Genomic DNA, 9,009 nt, shown 5'->3' with positions numbered 1-9,009 from the left:
AAAGTTCAGATATTTAATGAAAATACATAAATACCTACTAAAATATGTGTTCCGCAATAATTGAATTATTTTATTATATTCTACCCGGGTATGTCCTTAAACCACGTCCAAGACCACCGGTGGACGGGCAGCAGCGTCCCTCAAATTCGGTGTACTCGACTGCGATCGCCAACCCGCCTGCCAAGCGTGGCGATTATGGCATTCACCCCCCCAAAAAGGGGGAGGCCTATGTTCAGCAGTGGACGTCTTATGGCTGAGATGATGATTATATTCTAATATATTCATTATCCATTAGCATTTCAATAATGTTTATGTTTAACGAAGATAAACGAAGCTTCAATTAATAGCTATTTCGTTCCGCTGTGTAGCGTTTATCGATATACAACATGATTAAAATCCACTTTTCACAACTCTAAAAGACCACACATATACGTTTTTACGCACACATACACAGCCTGGATGCACCAAAAAAGGCAACACTTAATCACAAGGCCGCTGCATGTCGTTGCGTAGTTAGCTCGTAGATGGCGCTCACTTGTTAAAGCAACGGAACTAGATCACGTTGTTAAGATTTTTCCACAAAGTCCCTGGTCATTTGGACAATATATTGGTTAGGTTAGGTTCTGAGTTAGGTTAGGTTCTGAGTTAGGTTAGGTTCTGAGTTAGGTTAGGTTCTGAGTTAGGTTAGGTTCTGAGTTAGGTTAGGTTCTGAGTTAGGTTAGGTTCTGAGTTAGGTTAGGTTCTGAGTTAGGTTAGGTTCTGAGTTAGGTTAGGTTCTGAGTTAGGTTAGGTTCTGAGTTAGGTTAGGTTCTGAGTTAGGTTAGGTTCTGAGTTAGGTTAGGTTCTGAGTTAGGTTAGGTTCTGAGTTAGGTTAGGTTCTGAGTTAGGTTAGGTTCTGAGTTAGGTTAGGTTCTGAGTTAGGTTAGGTTCTGAGTTAGGTTAGGTTCTGAGTTAGGTTAGGTTCTGAGTTAGGTTAGGTTCTGAGTTAGGTTACCTCCCAGAGCGCCAGGTCCCTTCTCATTCCTCTTGATCTAATTGATCCGGGGGTAAGGGAAGGGTTCTTGGACGGTGCACCCCGGGGGCAACGGTAAATAATCTCTTGATTTTCAAGTGATTCCTTACCGGTGCTGCCAATGTCCTGTCGTGGGGGGGTTGAGGGGGTTCCGCACAGGGTGTCCTCTCAATTAGGGAGAGTTCACCCGAGTGTGTGCTGGAGGGGGCCTTCGGGCCGGGCGGCTACGGTCGCGGATGGGGCCTTCGGGCCGGGCGCCTTTGGGCGCGTGAGGGCACAGGAATGCCGCTGACCTGTATAAAACTGCGGTCCCCGTAACCGTCTAGGCAGAGGGCCTATGATGACGGCCGGGGGGGTTGCCACTGCTGGCCGGCGCCGGCATGGTGGCCACGAGGATGACCACCTCTATAAAAAATCGCTAAGACAACCTGAGGAGGTGGAACCCGGGGTTTTTCCATCTCCTCCCGGCGTGGAGGTTGTCATGAGGGATCAGTGTGTGGTGTCGCCCTGCATACTACCTTCGAGAGGGGGAGCTTCGGCTCCAGGGCCTTCGTGTCCAAGGAGGGGACAGCCTCGGCTGTCGGCAGCAGGCGGTGTTCGCGGTAGAATGCTCTGCGATTCCGTGTTCACCGTCACTATTGCTGCGAGACGGGCATACCGTGGAGGATTTAGTCGGTATTTGGCCCCTTGGCCACGAGTCCGACATATCCGTCCTAGTTCCCCGGCTAGGCGGAATGCCTAAATGCATTACTCCACGTAAAAAAAAAAAAAAAAAGGTTCTGAGTTAGGTTAGGTTCTGAGTTAGGTTAGGTTCTGAGTTAGGTTAGGTTCTGAGTTAGGTTAGGTTCTGAGTTAGGTTAGGTTCTGAGTTAGGTTAGGTTCTGAGTTAGGTTTCCCCTGCGACAAAAAAAAAAAAAAAAGGTTCTGAGTTAGGTTAGGTTCTGAGTTAGGTTAGGTTCTGAGTTAGGTTAGGTTCTGAGTTAGGTTAGGTTCTGAGTTAGGTTAGGTTCTGAGTTAGGTTAGGTTCTGAGTTAGGTTAGGTTCTGAGTTAGGTTAGGTTCTGAGTTAGGTTAGGTTAGGTTAGGTTCTGAGTTAGGTTAGGTTCTGAGTTAGGTTAGGTTCTGAGTTAGGTTAGGTTCTGAGTTAGGTTAGGTTCTTAGTCATAGTCATAGTCATAGTCATATAATTTATTTGCTATAAGTATACAAGTATACATGCAAATATACATTAAAAAAGTATTTACATTTAAACTAAGTTCACAAAATTATTATCTTCATCAGCACAAGTTTAATGTATATTGTTTTAACAGTAAAAAATAAATAAAATATGTCAAATACTGAATGTCAATTTAATAAATTATAATAATTCAGTAAATAATTCTAGTATGTCTAATCTAGTGCATTAGCAAAATATTCATCGATTGTATAATAAGGTCTGCTTAAAAAATATTGCTTAAGTTTTCTGTCAAAGGTGTTTATATCGCTACAATCTTTTATCTCATCGTTTAATTTGTTGTATACCATAATGGCGTTATTATTTATGCTCTTATTAAAGTGACTGAAGTGGGACTTAACTAGAGCTAAATTTTTTGTTTTCCTTAAGTTGTGGATAAGGTATTGTCTGGCTTTTGGAAATTCACTGATATTTTTATGAACATACAGGCAAATGCGATATAAGTACAATGAAACAATAGTAAGTATCTTATTATCTACAAACATCTGTCTATGGGTCACTGGTACATGTTTACAGCCTTCTATTATTCTAATAGCTTTTTTTTGCATAAGCAGGATGGAATTAATTTTACTTGCGTTACCCCAAACTTCAACACAGTAGCGTATTATGCTTTCGAAATATGAGTAATAAATAATCAATAATGTTTTTTTGTCACTTGTTTTCATGAGTGTTTTCATTGTATAGCAAGCACTAGCCAGTCGCTTGTGGACTTTGTCTATTTGATTATTCCACCGTAGGTAAGGATCAAGTTCAACGCCTAAAAATCGCACACAGTTGGACTTGTGTATAGGCAGATCGCATTGAAAGTCACCACCACTAATACTACGCTGAAAGCAAAATGCTTTTCTATTCTGGTTGCAAGACATTTCTCAAAAATCTTTGTAATTATGGATAGCAAAGAAATGGGTCTATAATTGCCAAGGTCGAGTTTGCTGCCTTTTTTGTATATAGGGACAACTTTAGCTTGTTTTAGGGCTTTCGGAAAGGAACCTTCTTCGATACAGTTATTACAAATTATGCATAGAGGAATACAGAGAATATCTATATTTTTCTTTATGAATTCGGTGCTAAGACTATCAGGACCGCATGAATGACTGTTTTTAAGATTTTTAACTATAGCAATTATTTCAGGCTCAATTATCGGTTCCAGGAAAATAGAGTTTTGAATGCTTTTTTTTGTCGTCTTTAAAACTTTCATATGTTCGCTATTTTTGCCTTTGCTATTTGTTATTTTACTTATATTTATGAAGTAATTGTTGAAAGCATTTGCTATGTCGTTGGGGTCCGTAATCAATCTACTGTCTATTTTTAAAGTTTTTTTTTTATCAAAGTTATTATTTTTTCCTTTAGCTTGTTTAACTAGGTTCCATATAGTTTTTGTTTTATTTCGAGAAGAACTTATGACTCGGTGAATATGTAGCTTTTTAGCTGCAACCAAGGTAGCTTTTAAAGTATTTTTATAGGTGTTAAGATAGTGTGTGAAATTAGCATCGTTCCTACCATGTCGAGACTGAATTATCATAATAAGTGGATTACTAAAGGAATACGAATTTCCTGTCGTAAAAAAAGAAATAATATTTCTTAATATTTCTTTAGTAATCCACTTATTTTGCACGTTTCTTAGAAGTCTTTTTTTAACTGGGAAGTACGTTTGAATCAGTTTATTAATTATATCGTAAAAAATGGTAAGCTTCTGAGAGGAATTACAGTTACTAAATGTTTTGTCCCAATCAATACTTTTAAAACATTCCCGGAAATTATTATTGGCTCTAGTATTAGTATAGACTCGTTTCATTACCACTCGTTGTCGTGTTAAATTGTTTGGCTGTCTTATTGGATTCGGGAACTCAATGAGCTGTGCATCGTGATCAGAGAAATAACAAGGTATAACATGAGAATCTAAATAATCATTACAATTTGTAAAAATATTGTCTATCAATGTAGAAGTTTTAGATGTTATGCGTGTGGATTCAAGGATTGTTGGTACAATATTGTGTTCTAGTAAGGTTTGCAAGAACAGCTTTGTTTTATTATCATTATGTTCACTAAGATTAACATTAAAATCTCCAGCAATTACTATGTTTATAGAATTTATATTATCTAGAAAACTATTTAGCTGACTTATAAATATGTCGAAACTTGCATTCGGACATCTGTATACAACTGCTATGGACATGTTATTGTTATCACCTAACCTTAATTCAATTACACAAATTTCAAACAACTTTTCAATATAATGCACTGACACATCGTTTACCCTAAACTTATCAACATATTCATTGCTTATCAATATCATCGTGCCACCTCCTTTAGCTGAGATTCTGGCAGTTTGCGCAGCAATCAGATATCCTGGCAAATTTATGGACTCATATTCATTTTCTTCGAGCCAGGTTTCAGTTAATAGGATTACACTAGGCTTATACTCGACGTCACATTCAATAAATGCTTCTAGATTTAATAGTTTATTTCTCAACCTATTTATATTTAGATGTAAGATTCCCAATTTTTCTAATTTATGAGGTATTTTCTTCTTCATAAAAAAAGTTGACTATTATAGAATTGCTCATTGATTTGTTTTAAAGAGATGTTTATAGCTGTGGCTAGTTTGTATTTGCCTTTATATTTTAGATGATATCCATTATTGCTATAATCCTCTACGTTAAGGTTTTCATCAATATTTTGAATCGTTACATGTTTTAACGTTGATAAGGCATGAATTAAACCTGCATTTACTTTGCTGACAAAAAGGTTGAAGAACTTAGAATTATAATTTACACTTAACGGCACGGTGCAAACAATTACATTACAATGTGATAAGTTTTTGGCAGCTTCTGTAATCATTTGTACCGTTTCAGATGGAGAGTATACGTTACAGTCACTGCCTCCACACATTATAACAACACAGTCCCGTTTTGTAAATTCCGCCGTCTTATTCGATATCTCCTGTAGAACACGATCGGTTGTTCCAAAATTAATTATATCAGCGGCGAAATTGTAGTCCCGATGCCTAAGGCGAGCAAGCATAGAGATGATTTCGGGCCCGTGTAGATCCGATACGAGTAACAGGTTTGGTTTGGTGTCTGATCTCGAGAGTGTCCTTAGTTCCTCTTTTTCTGGTATTAGGGTATCAGGTCTTCCGTGGACACGGTTCTGTATTGGCTCGTAATCGATTGATGCTTGATGTGTTGGAGACGTTGGAATGGGCTCCCGTGAGTTACGATTGATTATCTTGGTAAAGTCTTCGGCATTTTTTTGTAACGTCTTGATTGACTTATGAATACTATTGAGTGATGTGTCCTTATTTTTCAAATTGACGTATTTTTTGTAGAGGTTAGCATAGTTACGCGAAATTTTTTTTAAACGTAGGGTTAATAATTTTACTTTTTTGTCATACTCTGCAGATTGCTGTTCTAAGTCTATAATCTTTTGTTTAATGTTGGAAGTCGGATCGTCACTTGCTCTGACCATGTCACATAATTCTTTATTTTCAGCTTCTAATTCTTCTATTCTGATAGCAAGAGTCAAATTTTCTTTTTCTCTTTTGGCGATTTTTTGTTTAAGAGGTGTTAGTATTTCTACGTTGCTCGAGTCCATTTGACCAATAGTGTATAGGGAGTAATTACACTGTTCCGTATTACAGTTAGACTTCAGTTTCGACTGTAGATCAAGGCATTCTTCTTCTTTTTCCCTTAGTAATCTTTTAAGTAATATGTTTTCATTAATTGCTTCAGAATTTGTGCCTAATTCAATTTCGGAGGATTTAATTTGCTGCCTTAAATTAGTATTTTCGGCTTTCAATTTGCTTATCGTTTTGTCGTATTCGCTTATTTTTTTGAGACAATTGTTGTGATCATGAAAACCATCGCCATCACTTTGTACCCGACTTTTTTCTACGACAGGTTTTCGTGGTCGGAGGATAGTTTTCTTATTTTGATCTTTTCCAGTCTCCATTGTAGCAAGACCGTGTTTAGATAATTATTCAGAATATTAAAAAATAAAAATAAAAGCAAAAGCAAAAATAAAGAAAGGAAAAAGTTCTTTGACTTCTCGTGGGGTTCGAACCGCCGGCACTTAGCGTTGTGTTGAGTATAGTCCGCACTTTGCAGGCAGAGCCGAACTAGTAGTTACGTAGTCTGACGAAATATGTGTATAGTTTATGTCACTATTCAGACGGAGTTACTTATACGTGTTTGTTCGTTCACCCTCAATTTTGTTAACGAAAATATAAATAACTCTACTACATCACTTGGTAATACACAAAGTCACTTTTCGCAAAATTTATCATTATGTAGTGTGAGTTTAGATGTTCATTAATCATTATTGTCATATCAATTTAGTGTTAGTCAAATTGCACTTGAGTTTTGTGGCACTGTTTACGTTTTTAATTGCTAGATTCACTGTTATTGTCAATACACAATACCACCGATTTCAAGCACTATTACCGGGATTTATACCTAGAAAACATTTTTACGGCGTTTTTATGCATGTTTAGTCACTAGGAATGATTTTTTACACAGTTTTTTTCACTCTGCTAATTTATAAAAGTAAATTTCACTTAGACGTTGTTTACTGCTCGGCCGATATACCCGCAATTTCATTCAGACAAAGGCTAAGATACGTATGTATTGGAGTTTCTACCCTCAACTGTGTTAGGTTAGGTTCTGAGTTAGGTTAGGTTCTGAGTTAGGTTAGGTTCTGAGTTAGGTTAGGTTCTGAGTTAGGTTAGGTTCTGAGTTAGGTTAGGTTAGGTTAGGTTAGGTTAGGTTTTTTTTTTTTTTTTTTTTTTTTTTTTTTTTTTTTTTTTTTTTTTTTTTTTTTTTTTTTTTTTTTTTCAGTGCTCCTCCAACGTGATCGGAGACTTTTTCTAGCTGTTTTTCCATTCATGCCAGTTCTCGCTTGTATGCCTCTCGTACTTGCATACTTCATACAATTCTTTCATTCATTCGTCATCTTTTGTACTGTCCTGAGTGGGATTCTCAGCTAACTATATGTTTTAATTTCTTATTTCTAGGTATTCCAATAAAACAAAGGTGAACAAGAAGGGATTTTTAAGGGATTATTTTGGGTTAGGTTAGCATTTTTATTCCTTATTTATTGTCTTTTATTTATCTTGACGTCTTACATGTATATTGTACTTATCTCTATTTATTTGTTTTACATTACATATTGTTATATACTTCATACATATTGTTTTATGACAGTTCCCCTATATTTGACAAAATATATGACTATCATATTTACTTATGCTATTTATTTCTTTTGCGTACAATATTTATTAGCTTTTTACAGTATGTTATAAACTTATTTCTTTCTGTGCCTAACATTATGGTAGCTAAGTTTTCCGGTTTTATTTCAATTTGCATTTCCTGCTCTATATTAAATCGTTCCATGGCAAATACTGGGCACCCGGTTATCAGGTGCAACACCGTTTCCTCGACTCCTGGGTCGCAGATACACGATGGATTGTCCTTACACTTGTATTGGTGCAAGTATGAGGAGAACCCACCGTGTCCTGTCATAAGCTGGGTGGTTTCAGCCTCTGTCTTAATTTTCTTTACTACCCTATACGCCGCCAAAGCATCAGGAAAGAACACCTTTGTCACCGACGCCGTTTCTCCCGTTACGTACCGCTGGTTCCATTCCTTCATGGTATCTATCCGCAGGTTTCGTTTTACAAAGGAGACGGGGCATAGGCTGTAGTCCGGGCTTTTCTTCAGTTTCAGGGCTGCTGCTTTAGCCAACTCGTCCGCTCTCTCGTTTCCTGGCAGTCCTGCGTGCGCCTTGATCCAGAAGAGGGAAACATTTTTATTTTGGACTTTGCAGCGCTTTATCGTCTCCCTACTTTCGACTGCCAGGGGGTGTCGAGAGCTCGGGTTTATAGTGGCCTGTAAAGCCGCCATTGAGTCACTGAAGATTCCGATTTGAGTAGCAACATTACCCCTTTCTGCTTCTTTTGTCGCGCGATTTAAGGCTAGAAGTTCGGCCTGATAAACTGTGCAGTAACTTGATAGTGCAAGCTTGATGGTTTTCGTTTCGTTGCCGCCCTCCCATATGGATAGTGCTGCACCTATCTTACCATCAATCCTGCTACCGTCCGTATATATGCGCGTTTGTAAACTTTCGCAGTCCTGGTACTGCTCCTCACTACATATGCGCTCAATTGTTATTTCTTCCCGTTCTGCTGGATGTGGTGCTTTTACAGCTGGTGTCATTGTTTCAATTTCTCTGTCCTCTAGCGTCGCTGGAGCCCGGACTCCCTTCTTGGTTTCATATAATGAAGCCGCCTCACGGATTCGGAGGTCTAGGGGGAGCAGTCCGGATAACAGCAGCGCTGAATTCAGAGAGACCGTGCGGTATGCTTTACACAACTTTTGCGCGAAGCCCCTTTGTACCGCATTTAGTTGCTTTATAATTCCTTTCTTTTTCACGGCAGGAGCCCACGCACTCGCTGCGTACAGGATGGTTGGCTCGATTGCTGCTATATATATCAACCTAATAATTTCCGGGTGTAGTCCCCATCCCACGCGGGCAGTTCTGGCCAGCATCTTATATCTATTGAGTGCCTTACTGCAGATGCCTGCGACGTGTTTATTGAAGGTCAGTTTATCGTCGATGGTGAGGCCAAGGATTTTAATATCTCTGGACATCGCAATGTCCACCCCCCCCATACAGAGTCGTGGTTCGTCATAAACAAGCCTTCTGGTTATCACCATAGCGCATGTTTTTAGGGGCGCAAACTTAAGCTTGTTTACGACTCCCCACTC

The sequence above is a fragment of the Cydia fagiglandana genome, chromosome 10, assembly GCF_963556715.1.
Source record: "Cydia fagiglandana chromosome 10, ilCydFagi1.1, whole genome shotgun sequence".
Classification (NCBI taxonomy): domain Eukaryota; kingdom Metazoa; phylum Arthropoda; class Insecta; order Lepidoptera; family Tortricidae; genus Cydia; species Cydia fagiglandana.
Note: the sequence above shows the minus strand (reverse complement) of the source record.